This window comes from Embiotoca jacksoni, unplaced genomic scaffold (genome assembly GCF_022577435.1).
Source record: "Embiotoca jacksoni isolate LCO1_2020_lvr unplaced genomic scaffold, fEmbJac1.0.p SCAF_7, whole genome shotgun sequence".
Lineage (NCBI taxonomy): Eukaryota > Metazoa > Chordata > Actinopteri > Embiotocidae > Embiotoca > Embiotoca jacksoni.
The window spans coordinates 19,783,063-19,809,451 of NW_027185425.1; the positions used below are offsets into that span (position 1 = coordinate 19,783,063).

Genomic DNA, 26,389 nt, shown 5'->3' on the forward strand with positions numbered 1-26,389 from the left:
TGTGTGTGTGTGTGTGTGTGTGTGTGTTTGTATGTGTGTGTGTGCGTTGTTTCTATCGCAGACTGTCTTGATATACATTAAATGTGCCAAAATGTCTGGGTTGTTAATGTTAGATAGAGAGAAAGCAGAATCACCGTTTTGTTTCCAGTAACTAGGTCAGTGTATACCGAGCATGATGTTGACGTAATCTCCCTATTCTGTCTTAAAGCAGACAATGTTCTATATTTTTCTTGTTCAAATCCCATGAAAAGCCCCAAACCAACAATAGATTCATTACACTTCCACTAACAAGTGTGTGTATCAGATCTTGTTCTGCTTTGCCATAGAGCTTTATTTCTCCCCGAAACTCTTAAAACACATCAGTGAGCCACACTGTTGCACTGGTTGACATGTTCTGTCATAACTATGATCACATACTGTGGTTGATTTTGATTTGTACACATACACCATCCTGCTGCTCCAAATGCTCACTAAAGAACCAAATGTGGATTAATACACTGTTGAAGGTAGTCCCCAACAACACCTACTTACACAAAAATCAGCCTGGTATCATGCTGAACTTGTAATACACACATCAGACAGGATGCAAGGATCCACAAGGCTCAGTGTTAGGCCCAATACTTTTTAAGTTGTACATGTTTCCATTAGGAGATGTCATCAGGAAGCACTGCATAAACTTCCATTGTTGTGCAGATGACACTCAGCTATATCTTTCTATAAAACCAGATGAAACTAATCAGTTAGTAAAACTTGAAGCCTGTCTAAAAGACATAGTCTCCTTCTGACTTACAAAGCTCTTCATGACCAGGCTCCATCGTATCATCCTGAAAGAGCACTTCTCTCTCAGTACGCTGGTCTACTTGTGGCTCCCAGAGTTTCCAAAAGTAGAATGGGAGGCAGAGCCTTCAGTTTTCAGGCTCCCAGTTTGTGTTCGAGGGGGTTTGTTATGCACTGAGCTTCTTTCCTCTCACTCTTTCACTCTCTGTGGACTCATATCTCACCATCACACCTCACTAACTTCATGCTTTTTCTCTCCCATGGTTTCTTCTTATTGTCTGTTGTCTCCATTCAGTTCCTTCGCTCGTGTAGTTTCTGTTCTTTCTTTTCCAGATGTCCCGTCATGGAGCTGCATGTCTCTGCTCTGTGATTGTCGTCTCCACCAACAGTTCTTCTCTTGTATCTCTATGCTGTCCTTTTCTCTCTCTGCTCTCCTCTCACTCCAACCGGTCGAGGCAGATGTTCTCCACCTCTGATCCTGGTTCTGTTAACAGATGTTCTCCACCTCTGATCCTGGTTCTGTCGGAGGTTTCTTCCTGTTAAGAGGGAGTTTTTCTTCCCTCTGTTGGAGGTTTTTCTCCCTTAAAGAGGAGTTTTTTTTCCCTCCTAGCTTATGTGGGAATTGTTGAATTGTTGGGTTTCTCTGTATAATATTGTAAAGTCTTGCTGTAAGGACTTTAATGTGTTAAGTGCCATGAAATAACCTGTGTTGTGAAAATTGAATTGAATTGAATTGAATTGAATTGAATTGAATTGAATTGAATTGACTTGAATTGAATTGAATTGAATTGAATTGAATTGAATTGAATTGAATTGAATTGAATTGAATTGAATTGAATTGAATGTCAGTGTCACGTTTTCCCTTGCCTGACATGACATATGCCATCCCGTTAAGGAGATCACAGAACTTGTATATGGGATATGAATATTTTAGTCTATAAAAAAGCTAATATAAACCTCATGTTTTAAGTAATGTAACTTAGTTACGTCCATAACATATGTACATAATGTTACTTCTTTTTACTCAAACCATGATCTTTTTCTAAATGTAACCATGTGGTTTTTGGTGCCAAAATCTAAGGCATCTTACTTTTCACACCTACGTGAGGAAAAAGGTGACGCTGACTCAGCATCCTGTAGTGGAGTGAGGAGTGTGTTACTTACTTTGACGTAATTCTGAGTTGGCAAAAAAATATATATATTTGAGCTATTTTTAAAGACTTGAGCAGCAGACAGTTTCGAGAAATTCAAAAGTAATCAGAGATGGACAAACACATTGTTGGTTGGGATTTTAATTGGTCTTGTTAGCATTAAGAAAAGTAGAAGGTACACTAACACCTGCCTTATCATTTAAGCTCATGACAATTGACACTTTGTGAAGTTCAGTCATCTAAATGCAATGTGACTTAATAAAAAAAGAGGATTACGAATAATAATATGTTTAACCAAATGGTAAATAACCTTTAATAAAGGAGTCTTTTATCTCTGCAGTGTCATTTTAAGTGACAAAGCAAAGATGAGACAAATTGGATGGGTAAATTCCTCTGTACCTATTATTGACAAAACTATAAATAGATCAGCCTCATCTTCAAGACTGGATAACCAACTGAGCAGAGTGGACAACTGCCCCACACCTCAAGGGGGCACACAAGTCACATCCATTTGAACTCTTTTGGAAATTTGAGTAGTTACAAATATGTTGAGTTATTTGCAGCACTAAAGCACAATTTCAACTATGGTTAGTCCGGCATTCTCTGCATTATTATATAGCCCGGTGGTGTTGAGGGGACCTTTATTATTATATTTTATATTGTCCCAATGTGGAGCATTTTCTTAAATAAAATTGTGTTGAAAAACTTTACCACAAAACAAGTACTGTTTCAGGTCAGGAGAGCTGGTTGGGAACAGTTGGGAACTTGGAGGTGGCAGGGTTTAATGAATCAATGAATGAATGAATAAAAATAATAAACTTTATTTGTATAGCATTTTAATACAAGAAATGCAGCTCGAAGTGCTTTACAGCAAGAGAACTACAAGCAGTGTTTCACGTGAAAACACATACAAGATAAAAAACACGTGAACAAATTATAAAAGAAATAAAATGAATAAAAACTTAAAATTAAACACGAGAAGATATTAATAAAGTAGAACGAGTTCAAATATAGAACAAAGAAAAATGCTAATCAATCAATCTATCTATCTATCTATCTATCTATCTATCTATCTATCTATCTATCTATCTATCTATCTATCTATCTATCTATCTATCTATCTATGAAGCTTTCCAACAATCTATCAGTTTTTATTTACAATGCTAAATCACCATGAAACATGGTCCCAAAACACTTAATAACTGCAGTGAAAAAAAAAATAATAGCACAATAAAATGTTAAAGAAATGTTAAAACAACAGACAATGCATGTTGCATTCCTGTTTTTAGAAATAACTTTCTTTAGCAAGAGTAGAGTTTGTGAAGTGGGGAAACATTTACAGACACATGCTGCCCTGCTGAAGTCATCAGTGAGGATGAACTGTGCTGTGTGGGTACAGTGGAAGCGCCACCTAAATGCTCGTGTCATGTGGTTAACAGTGTCAGTTTAACGAGCGCTCCCTTCACGCTGGGTTAGACCCTGTATTGCCATGTTGCGGTAGCGCGCCCGTTAGAAATAATAAAGAGCTCCGTCTGTGAACAGCGGCTGCGCGCCGTCGGGTCGGGTACCCCGTGCCAAAAGGACTTCACCTCACCTCCCCAAGAGGAAATAACGGCAGCTCTCCTCTCCGCTCGACTGCGTTCCGGCGAGGGTTTAGCTGCTGAGGGCAAGGAGCGGCAATTATAGGATGCACGTTTGATAATAAAGATGTCAAGACCAGCTGCGGGATGCGGGTAAGTTTCTCCATGATTTCATGTGTGAATGAAATGCTGCTGTGGATGACTCCAAATATGTGTGAAATTGAAAAAAAAAAAGAATGAGAAAAGTTCTGTGAAATCTGCTGCTGGCCGTCGCTCGGTGAAGTAGGACAGGGAGTGACGCGTGGCTTCCTGCGTCCACGCACCTGGCGGGTTTGTTTTGGCGCGTCTGGAAAGTAGCCCCGCACGCATGCATCCAGCTTGGGTCACAGCGTCCTTGCCCTGTGTGGTGGTGGTGGTGGTGGTGGTGATTCTGGCTTTAATTGCAGCTTTGGGACACCTAGTGTGAATGCGGTGCGATGGCGGAGACAGGTTGTGGTGATGTGGTGGGACTTACCTGTTGCAACCCACAGCTGACCAGTGTGGACTGGTCCATCATGGGAAGTGCAGGGTTGCACGTGCACATTCATATCAAACAGCAATCCTACTTTACACAAGCGACTCTCAAGCGATGTGACAGTAAATGCTTTGCAAACTGAGGTTTTAATCATAAAAAGCTGAAAACAATTGAATTACTCGTGCAGGATACACTGACTTAATAAAATTGCATCCCAACTGGGTACCAACTTAATCCATAAACAGACGATGTTTGTAGAACCCAGACATGTTTGTTCGAGCTCTTGTTCTGCTCCCCTCCTCCTGCAGCCGGTGGGGAATGGGCTGGGGTGGGGGAGGGAGGGAGGGGATGAGGGGAGGGCTTCATTGGAGGCTCTCGGTGCCTGAGAGTCAGCGCGAGGCTCCTCTCCTCCTGCAGGCTGTGGCAGCGCCTTTCCTTTTGAAAGCTCATTTCCCATGCTTTTCATGCCTGCAGTTTAAACCCTTTGATGTTTTCTCGCACTGAACCCTGTGCATTGAAACCGCTCTCGAGTATGTTAATGTTCTCTGATTGACTTATGAATCTTTTAATTAACCCACTTGTATGCGCACCGCAGCATTGTCCTCTGTGAAATGCCATCAGGGGGGAAACGGAGCCATGATAGAATGACATGCTGTCAGTAGGAATTTCAAAGTCAATGGCAGTTTGTGCTTTAAATGATGGCTGGTTTTATATTGTCTGCAACCTATTTCTAAGAAAAAAGTAGCGTTTTATACAGTGTAGTGGTGGAGTTGGTGATTAAGACTTCAGCTACACTATGCAATTTTAATGACTTAGGAAGATATCAAAGGATGAACCTCAGAGAAGCAATAGCCTGAAGTATAAACCAACATTAATAATGTGTTTAATTCCATCAGCAATGTTTCTTCAGCACTTTCATGTTGAGCCTTGCACTCAAATCAAAGCCTTTTAATTATTCCATACATTTTTAGTTTTTCGGGATTCACATTCAAACGTGCGCCTCCTTTTCCAAGATTTTTTTCTCTCCTTTCAAAGCTCCGTGTCAGCACAGAGAAATATTGTCATCATTGATTTTTTTTAAATGTGACTTTCTAATCATGGATAACACAACTTTCACTGTTGGACCATGTTGTGTGGAAGGTGCCTGTGAAACATGATTAGTCATGTGATTACCACTAACAGTCAGCAGGTGGCAAAATGCTCTCAGGGATAAGAGGAGATGCATCAGGGTGACTTTCTGAAGGGCAGGTCGCTCTGCTCACAAACACTCAGCTGAATGTCAAAGACGTCGCTGCTGCTTCTGTCTCATCCCATTTAAGTCTTCTGAGGATGAAACTCAGGCGTCGTTAAAGAAACACATTCAACCTTATTGCGATGCTCAAATTTTCTTCTGTGCGCTGTCAGTGTTGACTCTTCTCAGGGCCAGATTAACCTCCTATAGGGACCCCCAGGGCACAGATTTGTTGTCGGGCCCCTAATTACCCTCAGGTACATTTCAATTTCATGATTTCCTCAAGCATCATGACACCAACCAGCACTACAGACCAGATATGATTAGTCCATTAACAGATCATTTATTCTTTTTTTGGTCATTTTTTAAAGTCACTTGTTCCAGCTTCTTATTTTCTGTGAACATAAATGTGAGAGCTTTTGGCAGTTGGTCAGACAAAAAAAAGACATGGATGTAGTCACATTGTCATCAGGAAGAAATGATTATTGACCGTTTTCTGTCATTTTATTAAGTCAATTATCAATCCGTCAGTAAAGAACAGTGTTGTTAAATGCATTCATAATGCAAATAAATGTTCAATGCACCTTAGCAGTTCTTCTGTGGTGGATTAAAAAACTATTTTTGGAATTTTTAATGTGAAACGCTTAAAATCACAGCCAAATCAAAGCAATTTTATAAAACGAACAAAACGTTACTCTAAACAAAGTTTATGTTTTTACAACAAAACCTCTCCATGACAGTGGCCACAAGATGTACTCGTCATAGTCACGTAGGTGAGACAACGTATATGAAATGAACAAATACATGAACTAAAATAAGAATTTGAGAAAAGCCGTACACATTAAATATATTTCAATATCTCAGGCTTAATATATGAACTGCTTGAAAATTTGTCATTGTATATGTCCATAGAATACAATGTAAATAATGAGTCCGTTTTTGCAACTCTAAAATGTGATTGAGGAATTATACTGACATAAAGCCATTGTATTTGTACTACACTTAATGAAATATAAGCATCTTGACTAGTATCAAAAATTGTTGCAATATACTTTATTAAACCAAACAATAGTTCTGTCTAAATAATCTTGATACAAATAATATAATTATGCAACGCAAATAAATCAGTTATACAATGCAAAATATTGTAATATTAACATTTTAATATTTCAACTACAATTCCTTCATAATTAAGTTGAAGCTGTGGCCATATTATTGGAAAGTGCTCGTTTCAAAAGGGACAATTTTTGCCACCAAACTGATTAATTCAGTCATGATTATCTTAAATAATATATTTAAATAATGTTGTAATGATAATTATAAGACCGGTGGCTCATGACTTCAGGTGAACTTTAGCCAGTAAACTCATAATGACTTCATATAATTCCCAAAGCCTAAGGATAAAAGATTATAGGACTATAAAAACTCACATTTTTTTGACACTTGTATTAAATCAGTGCAGCAGCAGCCAATCACCTTTGGCGGGCTGGCAGGAGCGAGATGTTTCGGAGGCTCTACTGTGATTGACAAACGAATTGACAACAACAACATACAAAATATTTTGCTCTAAAATTACAAATGACTGTAATTGTACCTCAGTAAATCGTTTCCTGATCTCTTCACACATATCGGATGTTTTCATCGATGTTTTGTCCCTGCAGTCGAGCAGATGTTGAAGTCACATCTTTAATGTATGTCACCATATTTGCAATAAGCCTGTTTCCATTGCATTTTGCTGTATTCTGCTTTTATTTATGTGTAAAAAGGTTTTTATGATATTTGATTATATTCAAGGTTGCCACACACGCACATATGAACAGGAAAACTTTCTCAAATTAATTTTTCTTCAGAATTTTGAATTGTTTTGAGCCTGTACAGTAAAAGTCTTTGGAATAACTTTAAAAGCACAATAGGACACTCAGACTCTTCACTGAAAAGTAAAGATGGACAAGTAAACAACTTCAGATACTTGTTTATGGATGTAGGAATGTAACCTCTGAATGTAGTTTACAGTAATATTTGAAAATCAGCCCTGACCTTGAACATAAGCAAACTATAATCTCTATAATGTACTGCAGTATTACATTGTTTCCCTCATCATGGCAAATCATGTTCCTCTTTCCCTGTCATTTCTGTGTTTTTGCCCTGTTTCCTGATGCAGCCATGTTAGCTCCCACATTGTGCACCGAGGGCAAGTGTGTGTGAGGGGGTAACAGCTGCAGCCGGCTCTGTAGAGCTCAACACGCTGCTTAAAAAATACCACGAGGACTAAACATATTTTCCTCTGTGCATCTGAAGCTGAAGGGGAGGAGCAGAGGTGTCAGAAAGAGATTGGCTGCAATAGCTTCTAATGACGAATACATGTCGTAGGTTATGTGCGGCTGTACTGTGTAATTGTTTGGAGATGTTCTCCCTGCATGCCAGGATGGAAATCTCAGCAATGTCTGTGCCTTGCTCAGGAATGGAACCCCAAACCTTCACAGTAGTGTGCCACTTACACACTTACACTATGTAAGTTATAGAGGATAAATAATGTCTTCTTATGTTACTGCAAGTTTTATTCTTTAACCCAAGATGAGTTTAGTGCTCCCAGTGCTACGTCCAAGGAAGAGTTCAGTGAACTGGTGGTCAGTGTAAGCTTTCCAAGAAAAATAATGAGTTTCAGTGAACACAAGTCATTTGTGGTTTTCTCTACAGTAAGTAATGGTACTCCTACTCATGAAAGCATTAAGCATAATTTATTCTTTGGTATCACTTGTGCTAGTAGCTGATTAGCTATACGCAGACATTTGTAAACATTTGTCAGGCATCACATCACCTTCCATTTTTAAGTAAAATCCTACAAAGTGCTGTTTTTTCAACAAAGGAACACCTTTCAGGCTCTAAACAGTTGTCGGACTTTGATCACATCACAGCACTGAGATAGCCAGAAACCTTTTGGAGCCAACCTCTAGTGGCACTCGGTGGTATTGCAGCTTAAGGTGCTTCTGCATCGGCCTCATTTTTCAGACCCAGAAGCTACTTCCACTTTTATATACAGTCTATGTGTGGAGTTCACCAAGGCAATATTCTTGAGCCTCTTATGTTCAACTTTTATATTCTTCAACACACATATACTGTATATAACATTATTACCATGTGACTCTTGTAAATTTCTCCAGTAAAAACAAAGATCAAGAAAATGATTGATTAGTCAGTGCTTAGCTTCAGGGGTTAATGTTAAAGAACTCAAACCAAACCAGAAATCGTGGTCTAGTCGTGGACTTCAAATCTTAACATCCACATTAAGACAACTACAGCATCTGAAAAAGGATACATTTCCTACACAACTAACGTCTCTTTCATGGCTACAGCCTCACTTTAGTACACAAGTTTAACTGTAAGCTCCACATACTCATTTATATTGAGCATAAGTAACAAGAGTGAAGACATGAACAATTTCATTTCTCCCTTCTGTAAGCGAAAAAATAACACATCCACACACAAATCATTTTCTTATACGTGAAAATGTGCAGTTGCTTTTAATAATGATGTCACAAATAAGAGCCGCTGCATTGTTCATACCACTATCATATTATCTTCTACAAGTGATAGCATAATTAAACATGTATGGCAAGGGAAAGCTGTAAATGAGTAAGATGGACCATGTAATGTGGAGAGTCAGGGAGCGGAGGGGTGAGAAAAAGAGAAGACAAGATTATAGAGAAGCCTTTGATGCTGAGTCTAGCTATGGGAATCCTAGTGTGCCTTCAGGGGAAAGCTCCACTCACACAACATCAATAATGAATGAAAGATATCTTGTTCAGTGGAAGATGGAACTTAACTGGCATACTGATTTTTTACCATGAACCTTATGTAAAAATTGCATCAGGGTGTTTGCTATGCTTCATTAGCCAGATAAGGAGCTGTCACTGAGGACAATGGAGGAGAATGGGTGGGGTGTGGAAACACAAACAAAGAAAAAGAAGACTTTGTGCATGATATTTCCCCAAATCCCATTGATTTGAACGGTTTCTAAACTGATAAGGTCATAATTTCTTTTTTACTGTAAAGAACAGGGTTCAGTATTTGTCCAAAATGTTTGATATCGGCACACATACCTTGACTTTGGCACTGGTCCCTAAATGATACTTTCAATTTTGATATTCATAAAAAATTAGTTAAATGCTTCATGTTCATGCTGTTGCTATCCACTACAATTATCTGATGTTCCCTAAACGGCTCACATGCAATCATGAGATGCGAGCAAACCGATTATGTACAGAGAAGCCTCCAGTTACTGCAGCGTTGTAAGGTGATAGCCGATGGGTTCAGAGATTGCATTTTGGCCGATGCGTTCCAACTCTTCTGTTCTCCACACGGACTGTTTACCTGCATTCAACCAAAGCCCGCTCAAATGAGATTGATGATTACTACTACAAACAGACTACAAATAAACCCTAATGTTTTTTCGAATGCAGTTAAAACCTGGTATATAGTATATTATCTCTCTGTGCCATAGAGTTCCGCTGTTGTCCAAAAACTATTAAAAACTCATCCATGAGCCACACTGTTTTTGGGTGCATTGGGTGACGTGTTCCTTTATTGAACACGCAAATTGTTTATTTTGACTCACACACACACTGTCCTGCTATTGGAAATAATAACTAGAGCACCAAATATGTATTAATCTGCTGTAAAAAAAATATATAGTCACCACAATATCCACCATTTCCCCCTCTTTTAGTCACTTTTAGTAAAAACTAGTGCAATTTTAGAAAATTATTAAAACTAGTATTTGTGACCAAAGATTGAAATCTTCAGAACTACCTAATGTGCTTGGAAAGTTTTTTGAAATATAAAACACTTTAAAAACTTCTTTCTTCAATATTTAACTTTATATTTAACCACATACTTTGTGTGAGTCCTCATCATTTCAATAAATAGTCACAATTTAGTTGTATCATAGGAAAACAAATGTCAATGAATGGTATCTGTGAACATTTGGGACTTTTAAAATATTTTATACAGAGATATATAGATTCAAAATATGTCTTATCATTTTGATAAAAACATAACCCAGCAGCACTCATTTCTTTGGTGAAGTCATCATCTTTTTACATCGTCTGCATAATTTTAGATGATGTTCTGAATTTGTAACCACAAAGATGAAATACTTCCAAGAACAAAAGCACTGACCTGGTAGCATATATGATCAATTAAATACAAAGCTGTAAACTCTTCCTGACCTGCCTCTAAGTACTGCTATCATATAAGAAGACACAGGCTTCTATATTTACTGTATATATATTTGTTTCTTCTTTGCTCCTACATCTTCAACAACCATCACAGCATAAACTCGGTAGAACCGCCCACGCACGAACACAATACTGTCACACTGCATCAATCTGCATCTCTACGCCACTTTAACAGCATGCAGTTCGTCACGGGGGTTTATTGATTCTTCAGACTATTTAACCTGCGGGATGAACGTCACCATTTTAATGAATGAATCACATGTTGAATTCCCTTACAAAAGTGTCCGTGAAATGATTATAACAGTGTGCTGTATCTAAGAGAGGAGGCTGAGCCGGTGATAATTCAGTGTGATGGTGATGTTCGGCGTGGAAGTGCTGACTCTCTTATGTGCTTTGCTTCCCGCCTTATAACTATTTTAACAGGGAGAAGTGGGATTTCTCTGCAGCAGAAGTTATTTGAAGGGCATGTTACTGTGCTTTAAATACTGTTTTAATTTGCAATGCAAATTGTTTTATTCTAATTTGAATAATCCTCTTGGTTACCTAATACTCTGTCATCATGGTGCTCTGTAATGTGTCCTTTGCAGGCTCGCTGCTGTGGCAAACCACTCGCACTCTTTGTCAGTCCGTGCTCCCCGAGCTAATAGGTCAAACAGCACTTACACACTCACAGTGGTTGTTTTACACCTTCTCATTGCTCAGCAGGAGTGGGCTTTCTCAGTTCAGGGCAGGTCACCGAATGCTAAACACGGTTGGACTCACATTTTTGGGAGTTGGTATCGTGACTATTTTTGGACTGAAGCGATACGACCATGGACACTGCTGAGCCAAAACATTCTGACCACTCACAGATTAAATAAAGAACAGTGATTATCTCATACCAACAGCACATGTCAAGGTCTGGTAGTGGATGGTTATAGTCTGTTCTCCAAGTCTTTAAGATCTGCTGCTGTGGTCTTGGTGCCACATACCACAGGCTACTTTCAGAAGTCTTGTAGAGTTCTTTGCGGGTTGGGGCTGTTTTCCTGCCACACAAAGGACCAACAGCATCCAGTAGTAGACATATTTCAGCTCATCTAACAGTGTTACCGCCTGTTAATGTTGACCAAATATTCAACTTTATATTAAATCAGACAAAAAGGCTGCAGAGTTCAAGTTCACAAAAACTAACTCGTACAGTTTCTGTGAGTCAGTTTCCTTCTCAGCATTGACCTTTTTCTTGCTGTCTCCACATTGAATTGTACGGCTGCAGGTTCTCCTTCCACATCAGCAAATTTGCTGTCACACTTCCTACAATGTGGATTTATATTTGACATAATCGCTGAGAAGTGCAATGCTGTAGTTCTGATGGTGACAATAGGAGCAGAGAAAAACCCTGATTTTCACCATTGTTTCTCTTCCTCACCCTCATCTTGCTCCTTGCCTCCTTTCTGCCTCATTCCTTGCTTCTTAATGAGTTTATTTCTTTCTATTCCGGGCTTTCCTCGAATAAACTTATGTAACCACGTTTGAAAATGAAATTCAAATACGCTTCTCAGTCCCCTCTCAGCAGTGTGATTTGGTTGCCTTTTAATATAGTAGGTGGCTATAATAAACTACACTTGAGAAAGTCTCGTTAACAACAGACTCACTGCCCACACACCGTTCTTTCAGTTCTTAGTCAAACCACTAATTATGGTGAGTGACTTCATCAGTGGTTGTTCCTCTGTTTAATTTGAACCTGTTAACAGTAGTTTCTGACACTGACGGCAAAGCAGTGATTATCAAGGGAACAATTTTTTAAACTGTATTTTATCATTTAATCTTTACCAGCAAATACTTTTCATTTTGTTTATAAAAGGTGCCTCTCACATATATACGGTTATGTGTTTTAGTGAGTTATGAAGATGAACTGGCAGACGTGGGCGTCATACAAAAGTAAAGAGTTTTTGTTTTTGTGTTGTCAATGTCTTTGGGGTTGCAAGAAGATATGATTTTTGAAACTCTCCTTGGTCTTCTGTTCAAGGACGCTGAAACGTCTGAAGTCTTACAGTTGTCTGCAGAGAAGCCGAGCTAAGCTGCATTTTTTTAGGAGTCAAATTTCGAAAAACAAACAACAGACAAACACACTGTAGATGTTGGGAGAAAGATGATGTAAATTTGGATGTACAAGTGCTCTGCTGTTCTGTGTTGTAGAATGCACCAAGCTGCTACCAACAGTATGAGCTCACTACAAACACTACAACAACATTTTCATTTCATAAAAAAAAACCATAAAGGTTTCAAATAGCTTTGTTTGGTGGATTACAGTACATACAGTATGTTAACCAATCAAGTCTTTAAATCGAGTTTCCTATTGTATGTTGCTGGAATGATTTGAGGAATATACTGAATTGCAGTTTTTATTATTATTAGTGCCCGAGCACCGATGGTGCGAAAGCCCTATTGTTATTATGATTATCATTATTATCATCTCCATATAAAACATCTGTGCTGATTGAATTCCAGTATTAAACAAGAAAAAGATTTGAACCATGTATGATTCAAATTTTCTTCTTTCTGCTATTTTACAGAATCCAAAATAAAAAAACACATACAATGAAACATTGACTGTTTAATCAAGCTCATTTTTCAAGTATTAAATGGGTGGTTATATCTGATAAGGCATTCATATTTGTGCCATTCATAAATGGTAGCATTTGAAACCAGAACGGGAAAATGAAAATAACAAAGACATATCTCATATAGTTCCCTCAGCTGCATCAACCCTGCTGCTGTAAACACACGGATATATTTTAATTGTTACACAATTAGTTACCTGTATTGGCTATCGTAACATATCGTAACAGCCGTTAACTTACCACTCTAGAAAAAATGTTGTGAGTTCAGCATCCAACGTCATTCTTTATTTGCAATGAGATGTCTCCAGTGGTCGAAAGCAATGCCCCTCGAAACTCTCGTTTTACCTTTATTTTACCAAGAGTTTCAGGCATCAGTTAGTTTACCATTTACTGTTATTCATTTGCCAGTGCTGCCACAATGCAGTGAAGGTAGGTCTGACAATATGGGACTACATTTACTGCTTTTTCTATGGAAAGACAATAATTAGTTTTGCCGAATAATACTGAAATGAATCGAAAGCAGAAGCTGCTAGGAAAGTAGAAAATCAGCCACATCTGGTATGCTTTACAAATAAACAGCAATAATTAAAAAAGACACAATTTCAAGTTGAGATAAAAAAACCAAAAACAACTTCTGTTAGTGATTTTTGAAAAAAATTACACTAACATATTATGAGTTAGAACCCAAATAATCCTACGTATTATTAGTAGCTAAAGCGTTGCATAATTTCCAGCTGACAATATTTGCAGTTGCAGCTTGCGGCAGTGTGCACTGTACAGTATGCAGTGTGTTTGCTGCTAGTGATTGATGATTCACCTCTCACTGAACCTTCAGCGCCGATGGTTGCCAGATTGGCTGTTGGCAAACCTGCTGCCACACTGTGCCAAGCGTTTGTACCCGTCCGCTGTGTCTGGCGCGGGGGCGCCCCTGGCATCCCCCGCCCGCCCTCCACACCCCCATTCCTCAAAGATGACAATGATAAGAGGGTTGGTGGGTGGATTGGGGGAGGTGGGCGGGCGAGTTGTGAAAATCCTCTTCAGACTTTTGGCTTTTGGGGGCCCGAGCAAGTCAGTATGTTCCTAAAAATCCTGCTCAACGAAGACAAGCGGAGGGAGCTTTGTATCAACAAGCATTGTCCAGATATTTAACTGTCACTCAGGTTACTTACGCCCCTTATACGTGGCAGTCCAGAGGTTATTTTAAGGAAGTTAGCAGAGATGATGGATGGGTTAGAGCAAGGCCACGGCTCTGTGCTCCACCCTGTCCTCCTCCAGCCTCTCCTTCCTGCACCATTCGGCTCTCTCTTCCTGCCGGGGCAGAGCGGGTCGAGTCGTGCTCCTGTCAGTTACTGAGACCTGTGTAGCTTTAGCATCTTCTCGGACAGTTGACATAAAGCAGTCCGACTGCATGAGAACGAACTGATTGAGTCCTCTTTGTGTCCAGCTGCCTTCTCGAATGGCTGTCAACAGTTGTAACCGTCCCATCACATGACAATATGGTGTTGTAACATTTTTTAACACAGGAGGCTTGGTGTTAGCAGCAGTTCAGCACTGCAACAGCAGAAGCTTCAGTCCTCAGTGTCTAAACAGTCCAGAAGCATTCAGGCGAAGTGCTGAGTGTAGGTGTCCTGTTTTTTATTAGCAAACAGAGTCTAATGCACATGCTCATTGTATTGGGTGTGTAAAACAGAAGAGAGAAGACCTGTGTCAGCGTGTCAAAATACAATATAACGTAACAGCAGTTGGTCCGCTTGCCCAGTATGTCTGTGCAGTCTATTTAGCTATCCAAAGGCTTGCCAGAAACAGTCATTGAGAACAGCGTTTGGTTTGTATTTCTGTTATAGGCTTCAAACAAGTTGTGCAGCTCTCTGTGACAACCTTTATGTAATTTGTTCTACAAATTTACAAACGTTTACTTCTAACTTTTTGCTCATGTATAGATTCAACAAATAAGATACATTGTGTAAATGAGGCAGTAAAAGTATTAATGATAGGCTATTAAACCAGGTTAGCTTGCCACTTGATTTTAGTCTTAAACTAGGTTAAACGAATCTTGATTCCAGCTGTTGTTACCAACTATTTCCAATGGAAGCTACCTTTGGCCTGCTAGAAGTGGCGAGAAGTAGTAACGTGTTAACTAACATACACATGGTATCATTACACAACAATTAGCATATTTATGATGACCTATCTTACTTACTTGTAGTTCATATGGAAAGTTAAACACACAGATCAAACCATTGTTGGCAGTTATTTCAAATGAAAAACATGTCGGCAAGCTATGGCTTACATGAAAAGTCACCGTATGTTTTGGTATCATGTAATGTGTAATTTATACAGTCTTTCCAACTCACGATGCAGCAATTAGGATATCCATAAAACATTATACGCTTCAAAGGAAGTCAAATTAAGCTCAATTAAATACCAAAATATTGATAATTTTGTCATCCTGTCTTTACTGTAATATTCGTGAGAGAGAGATCCCTCTTGTTTTCTATGCTGTACAGATTGCAAAGCTCCCTGAAGCAATGTAGACTTGTGATATTGGGGCAACCGACCATGACATCATCTAGTGGTTTGTAAGCTGCTGTTATGAGCTGTCGCTGTCTTGGTTTTTTGGAGCCAAAAGTGACGAGCTGAGGAGGAGCGAGTGGTGGATCTGACTGAGAACCAGCCAGCCCACCTACACCGGCAACCTGACAGCACCCCAGGCACGCCAATCAAACCAGACAAGCCCCCCAAAAATACCTTTCTTTAAGGCTTCATATCTAATTAAGGATTAAATTATATTATAGAATTATACAGAGTCTATGTCACCAGCAGATTGCTGAATATATATATATTTGTGTTCTCTTCCACTTAGCTCATTCTGCTAATTACGTGATGGAGTGAGTTTAATAATTGTACAATGTGATTACAGTGCCTAATGATTCCACAAGAGCATCATTAGTATTTTTTTTTATTGACAAAATCAAATTTAGTGATATATTCAGAGGGACAGGGAGCTGGAATGTTAATTACGCTTCATCGTTTTAACACATTTCTGGCCCTGTGTATGACATTCCTGACATTCCTGCTCAGTTTTAGAATAAACTAAAGAAGGAGAGAACGTGTCTGTCTCTCTTTCGTCATGTGTGAGTGCATCTAGCTCTCTGATTCTACCAGATCATGTAGAATCAGGAGTTGATGGTGTACATAAGATGTCTAAATTGAATTTGATGCAGTTGCTATAAAAACAGCATCATCACAGAGATGATTACAGGTTCTATTACCAAGGAGCAAGCTTGACTGGAGCGGATATGAAAAGAAACATGAAAGACATCTGCAAATACTCACCAGTAATGGTTGTAGATGGTAATAACTACAGCTCATGAATTGAAGAACATTATTGTTATTGCATTGAATCGTTTGTGTTTTTAATAATTTGATGGTATTATATCAGCACTTGGATAAACAAGTGTATTCTTTCTAATCTATATATACGGTCATGCTGTTGATACATGAACTGATCTGATGATGCTTTCTGCAGCTCTGATAAGCCTTTTTCATTAAGTTACATTGAGATGCGGAGCTGTTGTCTGTACTCTGGCTCAGGTCTTATTCAGGTTAATTTGCCCACATGAACCTTTGACTGAACCTCGCTCTGTTTTCATGAATAAACCAGTTAACAATTATTCCTCTGCCCCGACTGAACAGCAGTTTCTTTCAAACGAGAGAACCCAGGTGTGGGTTCCACATGCTGCCATGCTGAAAAGTGGCAAATGATCTGTGACCAGTGTTTGTAGTTGATGTCACGTTATAAGTCATGTAAGCTGATTTAATTCTGTTATACTCATTTCTTGGTTAGTAGCCAACATTTCAGCTGACAACGTTAGTTGGAACTACAATAGTACAAACTCAGCTATGATTCAGGACCATTGTGTTAGTGTCTTCCAAATAAGAAGCTAACATTTTGAATTACTCATAAATCAAAATTTCATTACAAGAAGAGTCCAGAAAACAGGACGAGCTGACAGCTGGTTACTATTTACAATTTTAATCCGGAGCATTTATGTAATATAGCTTCCAGCCAGGAGTGGCAGCGCTGAGTACTCTGCTTAGTATAAAGCTTGAAAAAAACATGCCCACCGTTTTTGCACTGACTTTAATGGACATCATGTTTGTTGTTACTTTTCACTGGTATAACATACTTTTAAGGCTTAAAAGTTGTCAAAATCTTCCCATCATCTTCCATCGTATCTTAATGAGTCTTAATGAGACAATTAAGGCTTTAAGGCAGTGGGTGAGTGAAGGACTTTATCTGTTAGAAGAGGGATCAAAGATTTTATTACATACCACCATTATAACAGAGGATTTTGCACAACAATCAAACCTCTGGTGAGACTGAAAAACAGAAAGGTCTGGCTGCAGTTCACAAAAACATCCAAAAGTATACAGGTACAGTTCTGGAACAATGTTCTCTGGACTGATGAAACAAAAACCTGCTTCTGTCAAACTGACGGAGAGTGTGGAGGGAAAAAAAATGAACAGCTCATGAGCCAACACACCACCTCAGCATGGAGATGCTTTTATTGTGCCTTGGTTATGTATGGCTGCCAATAGAGCTGGCATACCGGGCAATAAGCATGAAGTGTGCTAACATTGAGTCAAATCCATCAAACCTCATTGGGCCCCATTTCATCATTCAGCAGAATATTGATCCTAAACATACAGCCAAATCCACCAAAGACCTTTACAGGGTGAAGAGAGTTTGCCAAGTCAATCAGCTGATCTCAGTCTGACTGAGCTGCAGTCCAGACTGAAGGCAGAGAGGCACACAGCAAGCAAGAACTGAAGGTGAATGAGAGCATCAACAGAGAAGAAACAAAGTCGGCTGATGTCTTTTGCTCGAAGACTTCAGACGGTCACAGACTACAAAGGATTTGACTGTAAATATTACGTACATGTGCTGAAAAGAAAATATGTAACTGTAAATTTTCTACCTCTAAGTACGCACATGGCTCAGTGTCTGGATCAGTCTGTAAGGCTTGTATGCATCAACCGAAGCAAACTTCCAAACACTCTCCTAATGTGAAGGGAGGCATCCTTTCATGTGTATTCTGTCTGTAATCAGTATTCATAAGTAACGTGGAACACAGCAATTACAATCCCGGCCAGATTCAACTGTTCACCTGTTCTGGCAATTCGCTTCCATCTCTTCACATTTCATCCATCTCACCTTGGGGCTGATGGAATCCATCACCTCTTATGAGGCCTCTGACCCGGTCTAGGCAGTCCAGTCACGTCTGCAGGCCCTCAGAGCTGTCTTAAACACTGCACAGATCATCTAGTCTCAGCTGCTTTCATCTCACTGAGACAGCACCGGCTTCTCAGAGGCAAAATCCATACTAAAGCTTTCGGACTTCACAATGCCGATCCAATCTAGCAAATGATGCTGGGATATAAGGAGCCTTTCAAATGGTGGTTTGATTTCCACCTCTTTAGTGAGATGGACTCCGCAGAGGCATCCAGAGAACGAAAGAAAGAAAGAAAGAAAGAGAGAAAGAAAAAGAGACTATCGCTTGACTGGGCAACCAACAGAATACAAATGGATACTTTCATATTTGGCCCTGGAGAAATGTGTTACTCATGTGCACCAAAGGCACAATGATCTGCAGTGTGCTGCAGAGAGCAGCTTTTGACATCAGACACAAGCTTTCTATTTATTTTTGCCAGCAGCACTTAGTCTGAGTCCTGGGGAGGATAAAATATGATGTGATTAATGATTAGGTAAAATGTTATTGATCCCTATATGAGGAACTGAAGTTGTTGTAAAAGCAAATCGTGAGAATAGAATTCAACAAAGGGAAAATAAAATATGAATATGAGCATGCAATGGAACATATGCTACCATTTATATCAAAGAAAAAGTGTTTGAGTCAATGTGCACAATAAGAGAAGAAGAACATCCTACGACAAAAGAATAAAGACACAAAGAATTATATGGAACAATGCAGAAAACATACTAAACATTGGCCTGATTAAGTCAAGTCTTTTGTGAAACAGCAGTTATTGGCTTCTTCTGTACTGTCCTCAGTTCAGAGCTGATGGAGAAGAGCTTCATACAAATAGAAAACATGTGGTTGGATACCTGACCTGATAGTTACAAACTAACTTACTGGTAAAATGAATTAGCTAACTGACTAACTACAAGATAAACTTACTGAGTCATTGAAAGATTGACCAACACACCAAGTGGCTGACCAATTATGACAGAAGGAAGGAAGGAAGGAAGGAAGGAAGGAAGGAAGGAAGGAAGGAAGGAAGAAAGGAAGGAAAGAAGGAAGGAAGGAAGGAGAGAGGGAGAGAGGGAGGAAGGAACAAATTAACTGACTGACTAACTAACTAATTATCGAGTCAGAAAAAAAGAGTAACTACACTAACTTATTAACTTAGGAACAAAAATCAACGATCTAACAGAAAGATAGTTGAATTAACTAAATGACCACCTGCTTGCCTGATTTACTAAAAACAGATTAACTGACTAACTGACAACAAGATTAATTCACTAATCTTTTGCCATCGTAGACCAAAGTAGTTAAGAACAAGTATGTCAATACGTCATAGGAGTGGAGACTGGACTGAGTGTGGAACTGGGACATACCGTGTTTGTCCAGATGTTGTTTTAAGAGCATAATCAACATTGATTTTCTCAACACCTAAAATCTAATATAATTCAACATTTTCTGTATTAAAAAGACCAAAAACTACATGAAATTACTGATACAGACTTCTGTCTGACAAAGAGTTTTTTTTTTTTTTACTGTAATGCTACATAACATCCAGTGAAGGAGTTCAGAACAACTGTGTTGTCAAGGATCCTTTTTTTATTATTTTTTTATTACAGCTGTATGTGTGTGTCTGTGTGTTTTGTACTGCGTACAGTATAGTGTACTGCAAGCTCTTTTGACCCTGCTTCTTTGATTTCCACTACTCAAACTGAGTCAGACAAATTTAATGTGGTGCATTGATCAAGTCCGGATTGAAATAAAACTCCCTTTCCCACCCGCATCACTCTATAGCTCTCACTAATACTCACACACATACACACACAAACAAAAATGCTGATTAATTGTATGTTGCAGCGGCTGATAGATGATGACCTCTGTTTTGCCTTTGCTATTGTCATTGTCCCACAGCATGAAGGATGGACACAAGAACACAAACCAATGATCTTTTTCCCATCCAGCCCAAAGCCTCTGAGTCTGTATAATTCAATTTGTATCCACCAAAGTGGCATTTGTCATAGCTGGTATGTGCTCTCAGGCTCTTTACCCAACATGCTTTGCTCTATACACTTTGATTCACCACATTCAGCATAGGTTTAAAGAGATCAGTGTGCACACAGGGAAGCCGGTGTGATGGTACTTCACAGAACTGCGTCAAAGATGTCGTGTTTTTTCTATTCTGGTAACGTGGAGCCTTTTCTCTCCACGTTAACATATATACTGCCAAATTACTAGTGATATTTCTCGTAATCAAGCGTAACACATCGTGATGGAGAAGATCATTTAGTATGTTGAAATTCCACTATTTCTCAAAATTGCCTTTTATTAAATGTTAGGATTTAAAACTTTTTCTTTTAGGACCAGCAGTTTATTATTGACCTGGGAATTGCAGTTTGACTAAAAGTTCAATCAGTGGAATTCATTTTCAAATAATCTTTATAACAACTGATGAACTGTGTCTGAAAACCTTGGGCCATTTTGAGAAGGTGTTTCTTTTGCTTTTGTAGTCATGGTGGCAATTTCTATGATGTATGATAACACTGTACTCACCAAATTGCCACAGAGGATTTGTCTGAAAGAATAAATTTGGTTGGAACATTTTACTACCTGAGTTAATTACAGACTTCTGATAACATGGTGACATTTCCCAAACAAAGCCCGACAGGCTAAAAAGTCATGAGCATGAAACCAATTTAAGTGGATTATGTAAACGTGGAATGGATAGAAAACAGTGGAGAGATTAGAGTTTGAATCTAGCAGATCGCTTCTCTACAGGGCTGGAGTAAAGACGAATGACCGTTCAAGTGTGCAAAAGGAAAAGTTTGTCGTCTAAATCTTCCATATAAGTCTTGCTAAAACAACGATGAACCTGTAGCTTTTGGTACCACTCAGGGTCCTCTGAGCAGCTGGTTACAGCCTGTCCTTGGTTTCTAACACGATTGTACATTTTTGGTGTGCTGTGTTTCCAAGTCACAATAATCAGCAGCATATTTACGGTACCAGAACTAAGGCAAAACATTTGTTTGCATTTTTGACTGAAGGTCCACTCACTACCTCCTCTCTGGTCTCTCGAATGTTGAGCACTGCAGAAGAACATACTGTGTATGTGTCATTGGTCCCTGTTTTATGAGTGGATGGAGTTTGTTCATTTGCCATGGGAAACCTTTCTCTGTTGTGTCTACTGCTGTATTATTTATACTATTGCTAGTCTCTTATTATGTGCTTGCATTCTTTAAGAATATTTGACCAAACAGCTTTTTTTTAGGTGAAGAATGAACTTTGTCATTCGGCTCTCTTGTCATTTGTTTCTATGATTTGCTGCTGTCATTTACAAGTAATAGCTATAGGGCTCCTTCATAGCGTTATTAATTTGCCTCTGATGGCTTACTCTTGTAAAAACAATAACAAATGCTACGTTTCTTGCTCTTTATCTTGAACAGAGAATGTATCTCCCCATTTTTTTCTCTTCTCAAGCTGCATACTCATTGATCACGTGGGTATATGATTCCACAGTGACATGCCTTCCTCTGTGTATTTACTGAAGCTGGAGAAAATGAAAGGATAGCTTTAAACCCTCAACACCAAACTGCTGCTGCTGCTGTCAAATAAACAGGAGATTGAAGGATGTGACCTGTATATGACCCCAGTGAGAAGGTCATGATGGAGACTGCCGACAGTTGGTCCATTCACCAGATAAATTCAATAAGCACCAGCATATTTGCGTCAATGAAAATTGTGTTAATGATGAGAGAGGGAGAAAAAGCCTAATGGACAGAAAATGTACAGATGGACAGTCTGGAGTTTGAAGCCCGTAGATCCCTGCAGACTGGACTGTAAGTCAAGTCAACTTAGGTTGAGTCCAATATAAGTCCAGAACTGAACGGTAGGTTCAGAAACAGAAGGTTGAAAGCCAAAAGGGGCCTGGGTCTAAGTCAGGACTGGAAAAACTGAAAAAAAAAATAATTCTGCATTAGGACTAAGTATTGTTAGTCTTGGGAAGGTTGCCTAGGTAACAGATTACTAGGTTCCCTGTTAAAAAGTGAACATGATGTACTTGTAAGAATTTCAAGTACATCATGTTAGAATTAGGAGGGCAGGCAGGACCCAAACGCCAGACAGGAAAAAGGAGATTTATAAAATAGATTGTGTTTTTTTTAAAACAAAGCGAGCCGAGCAGGCTGATACCAATAAACAGAAGCCCGAACATTAACTAACATTTGGGCATGGAGCAGAATACAAAACTTACAAAAACGCTGAATGATGAAACTGCAAAAGTTCCAACAGAACATGGGAGACGAACTGGAAGCGAGCGCATATTCTTTAGCACAACCACCAAAATGAATCACAAGTATGTTGATCATAACTGGCTGCAGTAAAGGACAAATGTTACAACATCAAACTCGCTCTCTGTTCAGATAGACTCCATGCTGAATGATGATACTGTAGATCTACCAACAGGGCTGGGTATGGTCACTGTTCTTTGACACTGGTTCTTGAATGAGGTTTCAGTAATCTCTTTGTCTTATCCATTGACATGGCCAACCGCCCTGCCGTTGTTGCTGAGAGCAATAAACATTGATTTGATTTGAAAAATCAAACGAGAGAGCCAATTAAAAACAAGGCTCGAAATTTTAACACATACTGCTGGATGTTGAGTGGTCACATGGAAATTGTGGCAAGAACTCTTCCTTTTGTGCAGCTGTAATTTGTCTGAGACATTTTCAACAGAACAGACCTTTTTCACGGCAGACATTTTTACTTGTCATTTAAGAAAAGCAAATGTTCTAATGAGAGCTGCATCTGACTTATAGAAGAGGTCCTGCTTTTGAGCTCGCTGCTTCACTGTCATGGCTTACTGGGACAATTACTGGAACTGAGCCATCATTAATACACCTGTGCTTTCCCTAAAGTGACGGGTCAAGAATGTCTGCTGTGAACAAGATCTCTCTTTACTTTAGTTTCTTGTTGTGTGCATAAATGTGGCACTTTATTCTTTCAGAAAAAAAAAAATCATTGCTGCTAACTGTTAGCCTGCAAGTGGGGACATTGCCTCTAAATGTAATTGGCAAAATAATTCAGTTGTGTAGAAAGTTATTTCTAGGATACAGGGTTGAACTGTAGGAAGAGAAATCCAGACTATCTGAAATATACAGACATTTGTCCTCTGGGAAACTGTCGTCATCTTTTGCTTTTTTGGAATTCAACTTTTTTTAAATTACTTTTCAACTCATATTGTGATTTTACAAACAATATACCAACAGATAAGAGAGACAGCAAAAAACAAAACAAAACAATACCCAAAAATAAATGATGTCATCATGGTTTTACATAATTTCAGAATATTTGTGTTGTCTGGATGGGCGGGGGAGAACTTGCAGCCTACAGTGACATTCAAACACTAATGATGGATGACTTCGTTGCCAAATCCACGTTTTGTCTCTTGTCACTTGATGAACGATACATTTAATAATCACTCTCTATTTAAATGCTCCTATGTCCATAAGCCTTTTGCTGACTTGCAGTTTGCTGCTGGGCAGGCAGTCTACATTGGGTTTATCTGAGATTAAACAAACAGCATGACTGCAGCAAAATAGTAGAGGCAGACTGTAAAACCAAAACAACAAGCTGAAAGATGCTACAATGCTCAATATTCTGATGGGAACTGCTACAAAATTGGGTGCTAATCCTCGGGGTTTGTCACTTTGCGTTCCCACTTTGACATTTAGAGCAGTCATTTTAACCCGTTGTTAGTGTATAAATGCTGACAACTACATCTTCAAAGCCTTGAAAGCCTTCAACCACAATCTATTAAATGCAAACTATTTCCTGTGTTTTTGCCCAGGAAGTGGAAGCCACATTCCCACCACACCAAACCATGTAAATATTTTGTGGTTTTACAATGGTCCAACTTTTCTTTACATGCCTCCCGCAGCACTTAGCTCCCTGGCTCCTCGTCTGAACCAGGCTGCCTGTGGGTTTAAAATCAGACATTCATCCCTATGTGTTTACACAGCTGCTTTCTTTACGATGACAGCATGCCTAGGAAAATGGACATGAGGTTGCAGCGCTGAGCTCCCACCTGGCGGTCAAGCCAATGAACCTGTCACTTGAAGATTTCAAGGGCTCGCCTCAGGAGACATCTGCTAGCTGTACCTTTAGCGTCCCGCTGCCCCACACAGATCATCAAAACTGTGAGTAACGACTTGAATGATTACTCCTCCGTGCTTTCATAATGTCTGATGAAAGAGCGATGCAATAACCAAATCATCCGAAGTCCACGGCGTTATATGTAGCGAGCTCTGTTTACTGTTTAAAGCAATGGTTGTGGTGGTGGCGGCGATGTGTCCTCGGGGTAAGACTTTATATGTCATTTAGGGCCTTAAAACCAATTGTAAGTCTTATCTAGTCTGAATTATTGACCCTTACAACAAGTGCTACAGCTGGTTTTCCAACCTAACTGTAAGTTATTTCTGTTGCTCATTCATTTTTATGGAGTAAAGTGTGTTTAGAGAAACAGATAGCTCTGATGGAGTTCTTCAAGTCTACAAGGGGTAGTTGGCTTTTATGGCCTCTCGAGTAGCTGTGTACAACTTGGTTAATTGAGAAAGCAGCTCAATGGAGTGTTGGTGTGGTTTAGCGCCTCAGAGCCAGAGAGTCTCACAACTAGACGACTTGAACTCTGTTTACTTTTGAGTAAAAGTTCTAAAATCAATTATCCAGTATCTGATTTGCTCTTAAAATATCATTTATCCTATACATTAAGCTCAAGGTTTGTGTTTGTGATCCACAGTTTTCAAAAGGTGTTAGCATGACTTTATCTTTTTTCTACCTGAACAGAATCAGTTAAAATAATTAGAAAATAAAACTTCTAGTTTTTCTAGTTATGACTTTAATCAGTCTAATGGTGTGTACACACACTCTTGCGTACTTGCACATCACAGAGATTTAGTTTTACATATATTGATGAGTCACTCGATCAAGTAAATCTGAGCTCCTCTACATATCGCTTCTCACAGAGCTGCATGATTTTTCATGCGACTTCTTCCGTGACATTTCTGCTCCAGTTCCACGCTGTATCAGACATCCTGGTGCTGCTGATGCTATGCTACGTCTGAATAGGCCATTCGTCTTGGATGATGATTTGTGTCCCATTTAAATGAGCATTAAGGCGTGAGGTTTGCTCAGAGACTCGGGTTGGAGATGAATGACACCCTTGAGGGGGCTGGAACACTGCTCCGCCTGTCTGGATTTGTCAATATGTAGGAAGCTGTCAAACTGAATCAATAGGGGGAGGAGAGATTGCACCCGCAGAGCAATTATAGCTCTGTAATAGATAAATTTCCTATTTTTCATTCCAAATGTCAGCCATAGATTTATTTTCATGCCATGGTCAATTTTTAATTTGGTATGTAAATGATCAGCAAATTACAGCATCTCATTATTCAACTAAATTTTACTGGGCAAAATGTTCCTTTCTGAGATATTAAACACAAAGATGGAGATGCTCTGATTGTGGCCTTTGATATACAAGTCAGGTAATAGAGTGCAGCTAGAACACAAACATATTAAGGACTGGGGGCACACTGAATATTAAATGAAACACCTGCTTATGTAAAAGTTAGAATAAGCACGTCTGACATTTTACTTTCAAAAGCCTCTGACTTCATTAGTGAGCTCTCTTATGAAAGGAGGAAAGAACAGAAAGTTTGATAAGAGGTTCTGGGAGGTGCTGCAGCCATCCTACTAAAATGCACTTTCAGTACAGCTGTGCTAGTCTACCTTACATGGTGCAAAAAATACATCTTGGTATAATAAAATGGCACGATGTCCCAACTTTGTTGTTTATTGTGAAAATTGCATAAAAACAATTTTTGTTTTAGAGAAATTCAGTATGTGTATATCTGTAATGTACACTTCTAAGAATAAATGAAACTCACTGTTAGTAAAACATAAATCCAAATGTGAGCACTGCTAGTAATCCAGCAGGTACTATATCATCACCCTGGAACTACTCACCTAAACGACATGAGGT

The 26,389-nt window shown here is 39.1% G+C and overlaps 1 protein-coding gene across 1 annotated transcript in view; it reads left to right on the forward strand.

Annotated features, from left to right (window-relative positions):
• The first annotated feature begins 3,493 nt into the window (after positions 1–3,493).
• LOC138214491 (retinoic acid receptor beta-like) overlaps positions 3,494–26,389 on the forward strand; it is a 195,437-nt gene continuing 172,541 nt past the window's right edge. The window contains exon 1 of the mRNA XM_069176158.1: positions 3,494–3,661. The gene's annotated coding sequence lies outside the window, so the exon portion shown is untranslated. The remainder of the gene's footprint in view (positions 3,662–26,389) is intronic.